This window comes from Rhinopithecus roxellana, chromosome 4 (assembly GCF_007565055.1).
Source record: "Rhinopithecus roxellana isolate Shanxi Qingling chromosome 4, ASM756505v1, whole genome shotgun sequence".
NCBI lineage: Eukaryota > Metazoa > Chordata > Mammalia > Primates > Cercopithecidae > Rhinopithecus > Rhinopithecus roxellana.
In genome coordinates, this window is record NC_044552.1 from 62,785,330 (window position 1) to 62,803,660 (window position 18,331).

The window sequence follows — 18,331 nt, forward strand, 5'->3', positions numbered from 1 at the left end:
GAGAAAGCAGGAAAAGATTAAAAAAAAAAAAGCAAAGAACAGATGGAACAATAGTAAACAAATATCCAAGTGGTAGACTTAATACCATATTGATAATACAATTAAATAAAAATGTTTAAACATTCCAATACAAAGGCAGAGTGTGTTAAACTGAATTTTTTTAAAGCTATCTATAATAAAGTACTTTAAATACAAATACAGATAAAAGTCCAAAGTAAAATGAAGAGAAAAGTTATACTACGCAAACACTAATCAGAACAAAGCTGAAGTAGCAGTATTAATATCAGACAAGGAAACTTCAGAACTAGGACTATTACCTGAAATAAAGAGAGACATTTCATACTGATTACAGGTTCATTAACAAGAAGACTTAATAGTCTCAACAGTGCAAGTATTTAACAATAGAACGTCACAGTAATGAAAAAAAGAAAAACTGATATAAATGACTGGAGAAATAGACAAATCCACAATTATAATTAGAGATTTTAACACTCTGAGTGATTGGTAGAAAGCGTAGGCACAAAAATCAATAAACTCATAGAAGCAGCAAATGATACTATTAAACTTAACTGATAGACATTTGCAGACTCAAACCCACAAGTTACACATGATTTTCAAGTGCACATAGAATATTTACCAAAATACGCCATATTCTAGGGCCATAAAACAAATCTGAATAAGTTCATAAGGATTGAATTCATATAAAACATTTTCTTTGACAATTAAATTAGAATTTAATTCAGAAAATATCTAGAAAATAAATCCCCAAATATTTAAAAGTTAATCAACACACTTCTAAGTAACTCATAAATCAGATGCACAAGGCAAATTAGAAAATATTTTCAACTAATTGAGAATGAAACATAGAATATCAAAATGTGCAGGATATATCAAAAGCCATGGTTTGAATAATATTATGGATAGAAGCAGTGAGAGATAAAAGACTTTTTGCATGCAAAATAGAGATAAGGATGGCAGATTTCTCATCAGAAACAATGAATGTAGACAGTGAAAACAGAACACATACTGTATGATCTCATGTATATAAAATTCTAGGGTATTCACACAGATATATGAATATATGGGAGAAACAAAACTTGTATTGAAAAATAAACTTTATTTGCTATGAGATTTTAACTTAGTATCTCTCAGCTCAGCAAAGAGACAAAGATGCAGTGTATATAACATGTATTTATATATGCATTTACCTATCTATGATTGCTATAAACATGGGGGGGTGGTGTTTGGGTAGACATTAATATTCCAAACATGCACAATTCTGAATCTTGGAGAGTTCAGCTTCTTTACAACATCCATAGGTCATATTATCATATATTAGGGCATATCTATAAGAAAACTCTCAATAAATTTAAATATGGAAATTATATTGGGCACACTATTTGACTATAAAAAAGTAGGAACTAGAAAACAACAAAAATAGAAACATGAAACCCCAATTCAGCAGGAAAAATTTTTAATCACATGACAGACTATTTAGAAAACAATGATAATGAAAGCTGTGTGTGTCAAACACAAATCGAGTATTTCTAAAACTGTTATTCAAGAAAATTACTAGGCTTAAAAACTTAAATCAATTAAAATGAAAATGTAAAGCAAAATGAGTTATACATTTACTCAAGAATTAACAAAGAACAGTAATATGAAATAAGAAAATATATTCATTAATATTTTTAGAACAGTTTGATTAAATTAAAAAGTAAATTTCTGAAATACCTTCAGATTAATAGGTTAGCAAAATGAAAAAAGATAAACTCAAATCACAAAAACAAGAATGAATAACCTAAACAATGTGAAAAAATTATACTAATATTTTTCTCAACTCTATGAACTTCTCTTTGAAAATATGGATGAATAAGAGATTTCTAAGAAAGTTATAAATTACCAGAATTTACTTAAAACTATAAAAACAAGTATTCTAAACAGCTTCATCCAAGCCTAGATGACTTCACAGCTGATATTTTTCAAACTTGCAAATCACATACATGTCTGATGTTATTTAAACACTCCGTATCAGAGGGGAAAAAAAAGATTTTTTGCGGAAAAATAAGCTAGGTAGTTAGGAAAATTCTGAAAATGAAGAATTACAAGAAATGACACGCCTTGAAAAACATTACAACACTTTTGCCAAAGCTCCATTACTGTACGCAGGCTAGTATTGGCAGGGAGATGGGTAAGGTGACCAATAAAACCACAAAGAGAATCCAGACAAAGATTTAGGGAATTCAATATATTTAAAAGATAACATTTCAAATCAGTGAAAGAAATATAGTATTTTAATGCACACTTTGGGAACAACCATCTAGCCATTTAGAGAAGAACTAAGCTGGATTTCATGTTCATGTTTTGTACCAAATCACTTCCAAATGGATCAAATTCTACTTTAAAATAGATATCATTCAACACTGTGTGTGGAAATTTTTAAAAAAATAAAAGTCATCAAAATACCAGAAGGAATCTTGGGAGATACTTCAAAATAAAATAATTTTGGGTGGAAATCATGAAAATGGCCTTTTAAAGGATGGTTTGAAAGTCACAAAATACTAAATAAAACGGAAAATTTACATTATGGCAAAGAACATCACCAATAAAGTCAAGGAATGAATGACTTTCATTGGAAAGGTTTTCCAATTCCTTAAATTGCAGTGATTGGGCCGGGCGCGGTGGCTCAAGCCTGTAATCCCAGCACTTTGGGAGGCCGAGACGGGCGGATCACGAGGTCAGGAGATCGAGACCATCCTGGCTAACACGGTGAAACCCCGTCTCTACTAAAAAATACAAAAAAAACTAGCCGGGCGAGGTGGCGGGCGCCTGTAGTCCCAGCTACTCGGGAGGCTGAGGCAGGAGAATGGCGTAAACCTGGGAGGCGGAGCTTGCAGTGAGCTGAGATCCGGCCACTGCACTCCAGTCCGGGCGACAGAGCGAGACTCTGCCTCAAAAAAAAAAAAAAAAAAAAAAAAAAAAAAAAAAAAAAAAAAAATAAAATAAAATAAAAATAAAAATAAAAATAAAAATAAATTGCAGTGATTGTATATGAAAAACATCTGGTAAACCGATGGGTTCTCATGGTGTATGCAGAGATAGGGTGCTGGGCACAGTGGCTCACACCAGTAATCCCAGCACTTTGGGAAGCCAAAGTGGGTGGATCACTTTAGTTCAGGAGTTCAAGACCAGCCTGGGCAACATGGTGAAACCCCATCTCTACAAAATATGCAAAAATTAGCCAGGAGAGGGGGCATGCAGCTGTAGTCCCAGCTATTTGGGAGACTGAGGTGGGAGAATCGCTTGAGCCCAGGAGGCAGGAGGTTGCAGGTGAGCCAAGATTACACCACTGCACTCCAGCCTGGGTGACAAAACCAAGACTCTGTCTCAAAAAAAAAAAAAAAAAAAAAAAAAAAAAAAAAAAAAAAAAAAAAAAAAAGATAAGGACATTATTATATAACTTTATGGAATACTGTGTCAATACATAATTTAAAATGTGCATACCTTTGACCAAGCAATCCTAATTGTGAGATTTCTTTTCAGAAATCATCTTACAAGTGGCAAAAAATATTTAACTATAGATTTCTAAGAGAAAAAAATAGAAGCAACAGAATTCCATAAATAGATTAAATGAATTATGCTATATCCATACAACGGATATTAGGCAAATAAATTTCCCTTTAGAAAATCTGTATATTCAGATACACATGTATGTATGTGGATGGATACATACACACATATATATACATACACACACAAAACACACACACACACACACACACCATGTGTTAGTCTCTCTGAGATGTTGTCTATAAAGCATCATTAACTAGGTAGTTTATAAACAACAGAATATTATTTCTCACAATTCTGGAGTCTAGGAAGCCCAAAATCAAGACATCAGCCAATCTGGTGTCTGGAGAGTGCTCCGTCTGTTTCATAGATGGCAGCTTCTTGCTGTGTCCTGGCGTGGTGGAAAGGGCAAACAAGCTCCCACGTGCGTGCCCCTTTTATAGAAGTACTAATTCTATTCATGAGACCAGAGTCCTCATGACCTAATCACCTCCCAAAAGCCTCACCCCTTAATACCATCACATTAAGGATTAGTTTTCAACATATGAATTTTAGAGGGACACAGACATGCAGACCATAGTGTATCATACCATAATTTTGTATTTCTTTTATAATATAAGCAAGTATAAAATTAAATGAATCAAACTCCTACTCTGGAATATAGATTACTAGGAAAACAACAGAAAAAAACACAACTTCTGTTTAATTATCACACAGTAATTCAAAATACACATTTTAGACTTTCATAAACGTAGGTCTCGCTATGTTCAAGGATACTTTTTAAAGCTCAACTTCCTTCTGCTCTTCTAAGCACCTATATTCCAAAAGCATGAATTATACTGTTATGACAGTTTTCTACTTAAGATCATCATACATAAAATTTAATTCCATGTATTTATTTCTAAGAAGTAGATTATGTAGAAAAGCTTCTGTATTTCTTATATTTCATAAGTAATTCAACCCCAGCAGGTAGCATTTCCTGTTTCAGGAAAAAGCAGAACTCATAGTGAACTGGTTGCTATATTTAAAAATTCCAGAGATCTTATCATGTTTCTAGAAAGCTACAAAGTGGAATTCTTCAGGACCTTTTCAACAACGGGAAAAAGGAAGATCAAAAGACTGACCAATTGAAGTCTATGCCAATCGCAGTCCCAGAAAGACTATGAAGCCCATTGCATCATATTCCATTTCCCGAAAACCTATGTTTACTAGAGCTGGGCTGAATGTACTAAATTAGAATGATACTGTACCACTTTCCTGAGAATCAACTGAAAACAAACTGGTCCCTGAATTGTAACTACTCTTTCTTTTGAAATGTCTGGATTTCTATATAATTTGTGTCAATGATAAAAAAAATTAAGCACATTTTCCAGCTATGATATATGATACCACTACAAAGGTAAAACAAAGCATTTTAGAGCCTAATTCTCAAACTTTAGCAAATTACCAAAAGTGGAACACAGATCTCTTCAAAGACATAATGTACCTATCTCAGATCTATCATACTAAAACACTTTTCAGTGTTGATGGTACAATATGATGATTTACAGAAGAAAATCAAAGCCAATACTATCATGCTAAAATGTTTTCAGTTACATTTGCCCACTTTTTATATAAGCAAAAAAAATTCAAGAATCTTACATTTTAAAATGTAAATACTTAGTATTTTCTGAGGTTTTTAAAAACTTCTGATTGCCCTTGTAAGCACATAAAACAAGAAAAAATGATTAATTATTCTTAACCATCGATGCATCTATTTACCTACTGTGATAGCTATTTGGACCAAAATTAAACCACAAGGATGAGCAATGCTTTCATTGGAAGCGGTTTCAGGACCTTATTATAGCTCTCTGTCATCTGCTATTATCGGGGAAAGAGTATTTGGTTAATCAAATTTATTTTGGTGTTGAGAAATCATCTAAGTACATAAGACATGGCACATGAGCTCTGACTTTTACAATAGCAAACGGTGACATGATTAAATGAGACGCCTCTCTAGGGGAAAGTGATTGGAGAATGCATAATTATAGGTTTTATAGTGATTTGCATGTAAAATCCAATCAACTAGGAGACATGGTTACTTGATGCAGACTTAAGAAGCTGGCTTCTTATGCTTAGAGGATTAAGTATCTGGAAGAATAAGGATGGATTTCTGTATCAGTCAAGGTCTTGTCTGGAGATAGAAACTACTGCAATTATTTCAACAGAGCAAATTCAATATGAATTAACTGCCAGCCAGGTATAAGAAAACAGAAAAATGTATTATTAATAATAATAAAGGATGCTGAAGAATCTGAGAGCCGTTACTATAGGAGGAAGCTACAATCCCTAGGACTGAGGATATCAATTCACATTCAATCACAGTCCAACCCTTGTATAAAACTAGAGAAAGACAAAAATAATAAATTAATTAAATCAATTCCTAAGTGGTTTGTGGTTTTCAGTTTCTATATTTCTTATCAATTTCCAGGTTTTATTTAACAGTACAATAATGAGGTCTGTATTTATCTATTCCTGAATTTCTTATTTTAGTTTTGTGGGTATGGCCTACTACTGAGTAGTCATTTTTAAGTGTTCATTGGGTGCTTCAAAGCAGGTAAACTGTATTTACAAGGTTCAATATTGTGTTGAGTATGTGTGTTGACACATACACATGCAAACACACATATACATGTAAGTGTGTATTTAGATGTCCATATTCACTAATGGTTAAATCCATAAAACATAATCAAATATATGTGTATGCATTTAACTTCGATATACCTGTTTATGAAATTCAAGTCTTCTATTTCTTCATTTGGTTTTTTTTTTTTTTTTTTTTTTTTTTTTTGCCTAAACTGAGAGATACAAATTAAAATTGCTCCTGATGCAATTGACTATTTCTGTTGCGATCATCATGTAGATATTGGATGAAACTCCCACTCAAAATTCTGTCAAAACATACCTAATGTAAATGATGAGTTAATGGGTGCAGCACACCAAAATGGCACATGCATACATATGTAACAAACCAGCACGTTGTGCACATATACCCTAGAACTTAAAGTACAAAAAAAAAATTCTGTCAAAATTAGTGATGGGCATATATATGCTAAGAGGGTTTGCAAAAGTTTATTCTTCATATAGTGACGCTTTCTTGAGAGAGCAAGACAGGTCCAAACATGACTTGGGAGAAAGGTCAGAGAGGAAACTGGTCTGGCTTTCCATGTGGTTAGCGGGTGAGATTGGGGTGAGGGTTCTCACAGACATGAGCCAGGGCACATGAGTTTGAGCTTACTATTACCACCAAAGAAGGATGCAGGAAGCTTTCTAATTGGCTTGCCCAGATGTGGGACAGAAGGGAAAAGGGAGTGGATAACTTGATAGCTGTCAGGAACCAAATCTCAAAAATTGAGTCAGAAACTTTATTACAATTTCTTATAAATAGCCTGTTGTTTGGGCGATATATATTTTGATGACGAGCTATTTGGTAATACAGTGATTCAGGACAATTTGATTTTCAGCTTCAGTTAAAGCCTTTGTCATTTAAAAGGGTCCCTCTACTTCATTAGTGTGTTTGTTCCACAATTCAACCTTCTCTTGCAACAATAAGCTGCTTTCTGCTTTTTTTGTTTGTTTATTTTATCTGGCTTACTTTGTTTTCTCTCACGCTTCTTTGTGTGCATGTGGCATTTCTGAAGCACGTTGATTTAGAATTTAGAAACCTGCTTAATTTAGTGTGAAATTTTTTTATTGTTTGATCTAATATAACTTGTTCTAGTTGAATTTATTTGTGAATATATTATCAAAGCATTTTTATTTTATATTTTGTTTCCTGATAAACATGTCCTGTCGAATTTTCTACATGGTTGTGATTTGGCTTGTTTTGTAGGCCTTTGTGTTCCTTTTTTCTAAAAGTAATTTAGAACATTTATAGATAGCACATTTTTTCTAGTTCACTTATAGAAATTATGAAAATATAAGTGCATTTTTACTTTTGTACTTAGAAACTTTAGATAGAATCTACTGACTTTTCTCTTTACCAGATAAGAAAATTAGCATTGTTTAACCCATTTACGCCTGAGGTCACAATTTTTTAAATTTTTGCAATCGGACTTTGGCAGTGACCTCGAGTAGTAGGACATAAATAACTCCCACATGTTTAAAGTTCAATAATGGAACATTTATACTAAGCATAAATGAGGTCTTACCTCACTTGTCCATCCTCATGTCCATCTGATTTTCCTAAGGTTATATTTTAATATTACTTTGTAGTTGTACACAAAACTTATGTCCTCTAATCACAGACTCAACAACTGTTTGGCATCAGCACTTTAAAAAGAGATGATGTAATAACTGCAAGTCCTTTCAATTCAAATCTTTGCTCTTTTGTTTTGAATCATCCATTGACTCGCTGATGTGGTCATGAAGGATCTTTAAATGACAGGGTTATTACCGAGTCATATATCCATGGGCGATGTTAATTTTTTTCCCTTAAAACTTGAATATGAAATCTGTATTCTAAATTATCAGTCACATTTTTCCTCAGATTATTGCAACATTTGTTTAACAGTATACCAGCGTTTGCTAAAACTGCATAAAATTAAGTCATTCTGATTTTTTACTTCCTATGGTTGATTTATGTTTGCCTAGAACCAGGTAGAAGTCCTCAGCTTTGAAGTTCAATAACTTTATTGCTATGAAATGTTAATCAATTTATGTCTGTTTTAAAATGCAGATATTCTGTGATTTAACACAATATAATGTTGACTGCAAATTCTTCCTAGAGCATGTTTTTAGAAATTATACTTTTATTATCCTCTCAACTAATGTGCCATTATTTTCTAGTTTATAAAATCTATCTTATATTGGTGTTTTAGGTTTTCACAGAAATGTGCATTATAATCTATATTAGGTAGATTTTGGGCATCATCTAGTATATAATGGATTAATAATTTTAAGTGATAATTTTATTTTTTCTATAAATACTCCTTGGTCAAAGTGGAATTATAGAGTTTGGCTAATATTCTACATATTCTCTTTCATATTTCAGAGAAGACAGTTTATAGTTTTTTTCACTACAATTTTTTTTTTTAAATCAATTTTGGGCATCAGCTTTCTGAAACTTTACAGATCACTTGGAAAAGTTTTCACCTTTTGTATGTATGGAACTTTTTTTAGTATCATAGGCATTATATTTTCTTAAAAGTTTAAAAACTCACCAATATTTGGCTTTTCAAAAACAAATCTATCTTAAACTCAAAAAATTATTCTTTATGTAAATGATTTATCTAAACATTGTTTTATGCCAATTTGAATTACATATTTACACTTTTCATTATTGATTAAACAAAAAATACTGTTTTTTTTAATTTATTACTTTATTCAGTTAATTTATCTAAAGAAAGTTTTGTTTTATACGTTTTAGATTTACCAAAACAAATATTTACCCCATTTATTATTGTTAATTATTTCTTTTATGTCAATGCTTCCATCAGGATCATCTTACTTTTATTTGATAAACACCTGTTAGTAACTATAGATAAGGCTTTAAGTTTGTATTTATTTTAAAATGCCCATGTTTATATTTTATGTTTTTATAACAGCTTTGAGATATATTTTACATACCTTAAAATTTAAAGTGTACAATTAAGTTTAATTACATTCACAGAGTTGTACAATGATTATCACTCTCTAACGTAACAATATTTTCATCACCCCCCCAAAGAAGTCCCATACCCATTAGTACTCACTTTCCATTGCTTCCTCCCATGGTGTTTCTTGGAAATCACTAATCTACTTTGTCTCTGTGAATTTGCTTTTTCTGAAATTTTATATACATGTAATCATACATATTGAGGCCTTTTGTGTCTGGCTTCTTTCACTTCGCATAACATTTTCAAGATTCAAAGTTTTATGTAATTGAATCTCTAGATATTTAATTTATTCCTGTTCATAGCAAATAACATTTCATATGTTTTAACCATTCTTTAGTTGGTGAACATTGGGTTATCACTTTTTATTACAAATAATGCTGTTATGAACATGCATGATCAAATTTTATGTCGACAAATCCTTTCAATTCTCCTGAGTATATCCCCCCAAAAGGAATTACTGAGTTACATAACTCTGCTAAATTTTTGAGGTATTACCAAACTGTTTTCCAAAGTAGTTACACAATTTTGCAATCCCACCACCAATGTATGAAGGCCAAATTTCTCCACATCCTCACTTGTGTTTGTCTTTTTGTATTTAAGCTATCTTAGGGAATGTGAAGATGTAGCTCACTGTGGTTTTGATTTGCATTCCTATAGTGACGAATGATGTTGAATATGTTTTCATATACTTATTGTCCATTTTACTATAATCTTTAGAGAAATGTCTATCCAAATCCCTTGTTCATTTTTAAATGGGATTACTTGTCTCTATTGTTGAAAGAAGATTTGGTGTATTCTGGATATAGTCCCTCATCAGATATATGATTTGTAAATATTTTCACCTATTTTGTGGGTAGTCATTTTCACTTTTTTTTTTTTTCTTTGAGATTGAGTCTTGCTCTACCAGGCTGGAGTACAGTGGTGCAATCCAGGCTCATTGCAACCTTGGCCTCCTGGGTCCAAGGGATTCTCCTACCTCAGCCTCCCAAGTAGATGAGATTACAGGTGTGAGCCACTGCACCTGGCCTTTTGAACTTTCTTGATGGCAGGTGTCCTTTGAAACAAAAAGTCCTTAATCTTCATCAAATTCAATTTATCTACTTTTTCTTTTGCTGCTTATGCTTTGGTATCATATCAAAGAAACTTATGCCAACTGAAAGATCATATTTATTTCCACCTATTTTTTATAAGAATTTTATCGTTTTAGTCTTTTAATTAGATCTATGATCTGTTTTCAGTTAACCTCAGTATCTGGTCTGAGACATGGGTCCAAAATCATTCTATTGTATGTGTCTCTCTAGTTAAACCAACATTGTTTGTTGAAAAACCATGTTTTTACCCAGTGAATTGTCTTAGAACCCTTGTAAATCAAACTGACCAAAACTGTAAGCATATGTTTTTTGGACTCTCAATTATATTTCATTGATTTATATGTCTATTATTATGCCAATACCACACTATTTTGATTACTGTAACTTTGTAGTAAGTTTTGAAATTGAGGAGCATGAATCCTCTGATTTTTTTTTTCAAGATTGTCTTGGCTATTATAGGCCTTTGTGTTTTCATGTAACTGTTCATGTCAGCTTGTCACTTTAAAAAAAAAATAACAAATTTTTTAAAACACCTGGAACTTTGATAGGGATGTGTTCAATCTGCAAGTCGGTTTGGGAATTATGGCCCTCTTAACACTATTAAGTTTTCCAGTCAATAAGCATGGCTATCTTTCCACTTAATTCTTTAATTTCTTTTACTTATGTGTTGTAGTTTTCAGTGTATAAGTCTTGCACCTGTCTGGTAAAATTATTGCTAAATTTTTGTTTTTATGTTATAAATTTAATCGTGTCCTTAATTTTCAGATTTTTGTTGTTAGTGTATAGAAATACAATTGATTATTGTATAGTCATCTTGTATCCTACACCCTTGTTGAACTTGCTTATTAGTTCTAATAGATATTTTTGTGGACTCTTTAGGATTTTCTATATACAAATTTATATAATCTGAATATACAATACAGTTTTGCATTTTCCTTTCCAAACTGAATGCCTTTTTTTGCCTAATTTCCATGGCTTGAACTGTTAATACTGTGTCAAATAAGTATATAAAGTGGATTTGTCTATCATTTTGCCATTTGTAACATATATCTCTTGTGTTTTTGCCTATTTCTACCTCCACTACTGTCATCTTTTGTGTTAAAATGCTATTTTCTATCATTTTAATTATCTTATTGTTTCTTTTTCTATGTCCATTAAGTTATTTTTTAGTGGTTTCCTTGGCAATTTCAATTAGCATTTTAAATAATCTATCTTGAATTAATACCAACCTAATTTCTTAGTATCCAAAACCTTTGCACCAATATAGCTGAATTCCTTTCCTGTTACTTAGTGCTACCATTGTCATACAAATTACACCTAATTATTGCTCTATGCACTTGTCTTTTAAGAATAAAAAACTGCAAGCATATTTGCCTTTGTAATCAAACTTTATCGGTAGTCTATTTCTATATGTACACTTAAATTACTGTCTAACATTGTTTCATTTTAGCCTAGAAAATTATTTTTAGTATTTCTTGTAGGGTGAGTTGCTAGCAACAAATTTTCTCAATTGTTGTTTACATGGGAATATCTTAATTTCTCCTTTGTCTTGTAAGGGATATTTTGTTAAGTATGGAATTTTGGTCTGGCAGGCTTTTCCCTTCAATAATTTAAATATGTGATCCATAGACTTCTGGATTCCATGATTTGCTGTTAATCTTATTGACGATCCCTTGTAAATAAAGGGATCCTCATTTGGATTCTTTTGGATACTCTCTTTGCCTTTGACTTGGACAGTCTGCCTATGATGAGCTAAAGTATGAATCTCTTTGTGTTTATCTTAGAGTTCACTGAGCTTTTTGAGTGCACAGATTAATTTTTTAAATCTTTCCCTCACTCTTCCTTAAAAGTCACATCACAACACGTGTTGATACATTTGATGGGCTCTCTTCAACCTTGAAGCTCTGTTCATTTTTCTTAATTCTTTTTTCTTTTACTTCTCAAACTAGGTAACTGCAATTGATAGGCCTTCAAGTTCACTGAGGCATTCTTCTGCCAGTTAAAATTTGCTGTTGAGCCTTTCTTGTGAATTTTATTTCAGTTATTGTGCTTTATAATACATAATTTGTATTAGGTTGTCTTTCATATTTCTTTGATATTTTCTATTTCTTGAGACATTCTTCTAATTTATTTCTTTAGGTATGGTTTACTTTTGTTCTCTGAACATATTTATAATGAATGATTTAAAGTCTATCTAGTAACTCCAATGTCTGAACTTCGTCAGGGAAAGTATGTTGACTGCTTTTCCCCACTTTTTCTCAGCCATACTTTTTTCTTTTCCCATCTCATTTTTGCTGTTGAAAACTGTACATTTAAGTAATTTAATGTGGAAACTGGGAATTAGAATCCTTTTCTACTCAGTTTTTTTGGTGGTAGTTTATTGAGATAGTGGTAGCTGTGGTGTTTGTTTTCTTAGTGACTTATTTATACTGATTTTATAAAGTCTGCATTCATTGTTATGTACAGCCACTAAAGTATTTTCCTGGTTATCCTGGTGGTCAGTTGACGTTTGGGCAGAGATCTTAAATGCCTTGAGCCAACTAGTTTTATGTTCTCTTCTGTATTTTCCATTCATCTGTCTCTATTATCGCATATTGACTATTTTCTTAAACTTAGCTTTCTTTGCATGAACAGTATCTTCAGCTACGTCTAACGTGCTATTATCATCCATTGTACCTTCAATTTACAATATTTTACTCTCAGTTCTAAAATTTTTATATGTTTCTCATTCAAATATATTTTAGATACTATTTCCCTGCTATATTGCTCAGGTTTTTTTTCCTCTTATCTTTCCCCATTACCGCAAGGCTGTGGAAGCTCTGTTCAACCCCTCTGGTTCTCAACTTCTCCCATAATTAGTGAATATTTCTGGTCAAAATACCGCTCCAAGTATCACATTCAAATTCATGGGTTGCCTCTGCATCTTGACCCAGTGACTCATTTATCAAGAGGCATACAATTTTAATATACAATAATTGTACTTCTGGGTATGTATCTTAAGGAAATAACCTGAATGTAGACAGATTTATATAAAAAAATCTTGGAGCAGAATTCCTAAGAGTGTGGAAAAATAAGTATTCAATAATCAGAGAAGCATGCATTAATTTGTTAAAATAGCATGCAATCATTGTTGATGTTTTCAAATGATTTTTATAACCTAATAAAGTATTCATAATTTAATATTAAATAAAAGTTCAGAGAAAATATGGCTTATATAATTACTTCTTAAAATAAAATTATTCATAACATGACAAAATGAAAGAAAATACTCTCAAAACTGTGGCAATAGAGGTGATTTTAATTTTTTCTTTATATTTTCCTAAAATTTCTGTAACAAAAAATTAGTAAGGAAACCAATTATATTTCAAATGAAAAAGTGAATTTGAACTAAAAGGAGGCCCTGTTCATTTCTATGTGTGCTTGAGAGAAGAGCAAGGTGACCCCATCTCTTTTTCTCCAACATAGAGTGCTCTTTTTTGCCTTTATTCCCACCTGTGCTGCTGACATATTTGTTTTCATGCTGTCAGATTGTCACACATTTTCTTAAGAGAGGTTGGTTCTGTTGCATCTTACATCTTTTCATATTTCTGAATATGACCACAGGGATGAATTCTTGATGAATATTTAAGCTGTTGGAAAGGTTACAAGCACCTCACCTCATGGGCCATTATAACTGACAGCCTGTTCAATATTCTAATGAAGGTGACGACTCGTGTCTGGAGCAGTCTCAATGTAGACTTCATCTTCTGACATCATTAACATGTAGCAGCGATATCTGAATGAGCTCTTTCCAGAATTACCAAAAATAATAGCTGGATAATGGGATAATAATTGAGACCAACTCTAAAATTTGTATCATGATAACACCTATGAATGCTGTTATCATTTGCCTCTACTATATCATAGTGTTTTAGCAAAGTATCTTTCATTATTTTTCTCACAGAAGCAATTTTCTTTATTACACTAATAATATGACTTCTTGTTGGCAATCCAAGTAATTAATCCTCCATGAGTATATCTGGCTTAATTTAAACATGCTAATCTTTTCACAATTTTAAAGTAGGAAGTGAGACATCACCTAACAGATAATTAGTTTTAGCAGCTCCATATTATATCTTACAAATGATGGGAAACTGATTTATGAATCAGCCAGAAAATACAATTTCATAGGTTATGTTGCAAAAAGATATTATGTGAAGTCAGATGGCATATTTGGGCAAAGGAGAACCTAAAATTGTTGAGAGCTTTTAAAAGCTAGAAATTAAGACTTGGGAAGACATTATGACAGAAGCTAAGATCTTTAATTTTGAGACAAGATAGACAAGATGAGTGAAGACCAAGTTGTACATTAGGTAAATATTTCTGGTTAATTATGTTTTGTTTTCCCTGGGGAATAAACCTGAGGCTTAGTGGAGCAAGATCAATTTTAGAAGAAACATTTTCAGCATGAAGTGTCTCATTGATGAGTTGAGCTGAAGTGCAGTTATGGCCAACACTGATTCCAACCAATGAAGATGACACTAACAAATTCTAAGTTATGGTCACTGCTGGAAGTTAAGCAGGTTATGATCAGGTTTTGAGAGACCTGTTGATTCATGGAAGTTGGAGAGAAATGAAGCACTGGATCCAATAACTTGGATGAATGCCTGGAAATTGCTAGAATATGTCAGAACTAGGTTAAGAGCAGAGTTCAACCACAAGAGAAAAACTGCGGTACCAGATCAGGAAATTCTACTGTAGAGTAGAAATGAAGGCAGGATTTTTTCTTACATGTAGTGTGTGTGTGTGTGTGTGTGTATGTGTGTGTGTGTATATGTATGTGTGTATATATATGTATGTGTATATATATATGTATTTGTGTGTGTGTGTGTATATATATATATATGGAGAAGAAGTTGATAGGAAAATATGTTTCTTTTAGACCTGGAGCTAACCTATGACACAAAGTCTGTTGATATTAGGCCAAATGCCAGTACTTCTGAATGGTAGTTCACATGTTAGGATATGAGAGTATTGGATATTTGGAAGAGAAGATGGAGGAAAGGTCAATTTAGAACAGATACAAGTTACTTTTGAGACAGGTAGAGAAAAATTACTAGAACCTTTTTTCAATATTTTCTTAATGAGAGATGTAGTATCTGCTGAGTTCTGACATGGGTTTGACCTGAATGAAGGTAAAGGTTATGACTCTCAACTGAGGAGCAGTAGAAAATCACCTTTGATAAAAATGAAGGCTTTCTCTTTAGTTATATGTTCAAAGATTTTCCTATCAAAACCTTTCAAATCATTCAGCACATTGATGGCCATAGGTAGTGCTTCAGATGGCACATGTGTTGTGAGCAGAGAGGTGCTCACACACTCTAGATAGGTGTATTCTTCAAACACTGCCATTAAGAGAAGAGTGATGTCTCTACCATTGCTGAAATTTATGGGTCTAGCAATCAAGAGATGGAAGCAAGAGTGACTCCTCCCACCATTACACGTAATAACCCATCCACAGAGTGTATTCTTCTTCCTCAAATTTTGAACTCTGATTCGAATGTCTGTTCTCTCAACACAGCAGTGCATTCTCTAGAGGACAGCAATAATTTCATCAGATTGAAAGTCGGGGCTGCTACCTGTTCATTTGGGTTGCACATACAACCGAACCTACAGACAGAAAGCAGTGATTTGTGCTGCTGAAGGGAGTGATTTACCCTGACATCACGGAAACTGGGTTGCTGCTATACACTGGGGAGTGGGGTGCTAAGTACGGAAGTGAAGGTCATCTATGGGGTACCCCTTAGTACTTCTATATCAAGGACTTAGTACTTGAAAAATAGTACTTCTATTTTTCATTTCTATGTCTAACGAAAAATTTCAACAAATCCCCAGTCCCCACAACAACCCCCAACAAAAAAAGGCATACTCCCTGAGGATTCAGACTTTTCAGAAATGAAGTCTGGGTCACCCAACTAGATAAAGAATCCCAATATCCCAATTACCTGGGGTCTTTGGGTGAGGACAAAAGAAACAAAACAACCAAAGAGAATGATAAACATATTCTAGGACCGCACAATCAGACACAGAAAGGACGGTGCAGCAGCTACGTATGGTTTATCCTTTGCTTGCTATGTGGAATGCACAGGTACACACACATGCATCCTTAATGGCCGCTTAATAACCCAATGAATTGATGAACGTTTCCCCTATTCTTGAACTTTTAGGTTTCCTCTGGTCATTTCCTATCAGAAATACTGCTATGTTAAGTATGTTTGCGTATAAATCTGACCATATTCACAGTTAATGCCTTAGAATGTGCCAAAAAGTATAATTTCTGGATATAGAAAAATTTGTCCTCTTGATAGATGTTAATATTTTCTTAAATGTTATAGGAATTCATATTCACCCAGGGGTAATTGTCTCACCCCATCTTTCTCAGAATTGAGTCCTACATTTTATTTAAAAAATTACTTGATTTCATAAGCAAAATGTTAGTCTACTGCTGTATACTATTTATGCCTAGTGTTCCATTATTGGAACGCTAAGCATGTGGGAGTTGTTTATATCCTACTGTTCAAAGTCATCACCAAGTTCTGATTGCAACAATTCAAAATATTGCAACCTCAGGCATAAATGCATTAATAAGTTTAACTATGTAGACTAAGACTAAAACTTATCAGTAAATTTTTGTTTACGGCTTGTGTTAATCTTGGAGTGATGTTTGTATCATTTTCTTAGCTATTAAAAAAGATCTTTATTATTGCTGTAAAACCTTTTATTTTGACTAATTACAAATAGTTTCCGTTTATTGTTTTGCCCCCTATTTTTTGTTATTTGATGTACATGTTTTTATTTCATGTAGTTAAATTCATCTATCTTTTCTTTTGCAACTCACATCCTTCTCATCCGAAGAGTAGTAGCCTCGTTCAACAATAGGTAAAAGAGTTATGAAAGTTTAGAAAAATAAGAAGTTTTTATACCTATATCATGACACATCACTTCCACACATTTTATACACACATCTTGTCTTAGTATGAAGGTTCTTAAGGGTTGAGCCTATGCTTTATTCTAAATATTTCCAAAACATATAGAAAGGGCTTAATAAATGTTTCATTAAATGAAAGAAAACATAGAAATTAGTAAACATGTGCTTTACTTAGTAAACAAAAACTTTACAAAGACTTTTCAAAACAACTCAAGGCACTGCACATGTATTACACCTATTTATTTTTTCTTGCTTGTTTACATTTGGATGATAAATTTCTATTTCTTATGCACAACCTGAAAAAACAACTAACGTTAAAACTAAGGACAGACATTATTCCTGGGTGCTTCAAAAATAAACTGAATCAACTAGAAAGTTCCTTGCAAAAAATATCTACTATCATATATCACCTCATGAATCTATTCACTTCTACTTATTTACTTATAATATGCAAGGTACCTTGTGAGTATTTCATAAGGAAATTCTGTGTATCTACCATGTATTCTTGAAATATTCCACAAAATAAACCAAAGGCATTTCCAAACTGTAGACCATTAGGCAGTATTTGCAGTATTTTCAGGATCAGCAATTAACTATTGGTCTCTTCCCCTTATGGAAAGTTCCCTTGGATTTAGGTTATTCACAACCTTTCAGAGGAAGTTGAATCCTAAACTAAAATTAATGCATTGAATTTGAAAGAACATAGGATATCTTGCTGAGGTCAGAGACGAAATTATGACCACTATTATATAATTTTCCTTTAGAGGGGAAAAAACTTTTTTTTTTTAACAAATGCCATCAATTTCTCTAGTAATCACAATGACTATTGTCTTCATGTTTATATTTTTGGTCTTTCAGGAGCTGGAGAAAATGACTATTGTATGAACATCTTTATGCCCAATATTATAGCTTTTAATACCATTCTCATAGAGCTATATAAACTCAAATTTTAGAGGAAATAGCATGATGGATGAAGGTGACTGCTTGAACAGCTACCACCTTGCTTGCAAATCAATTGCCCCACTGTTTTATATAAAGAATGTCTGGTTTGGGAGAAGGATGGGAAG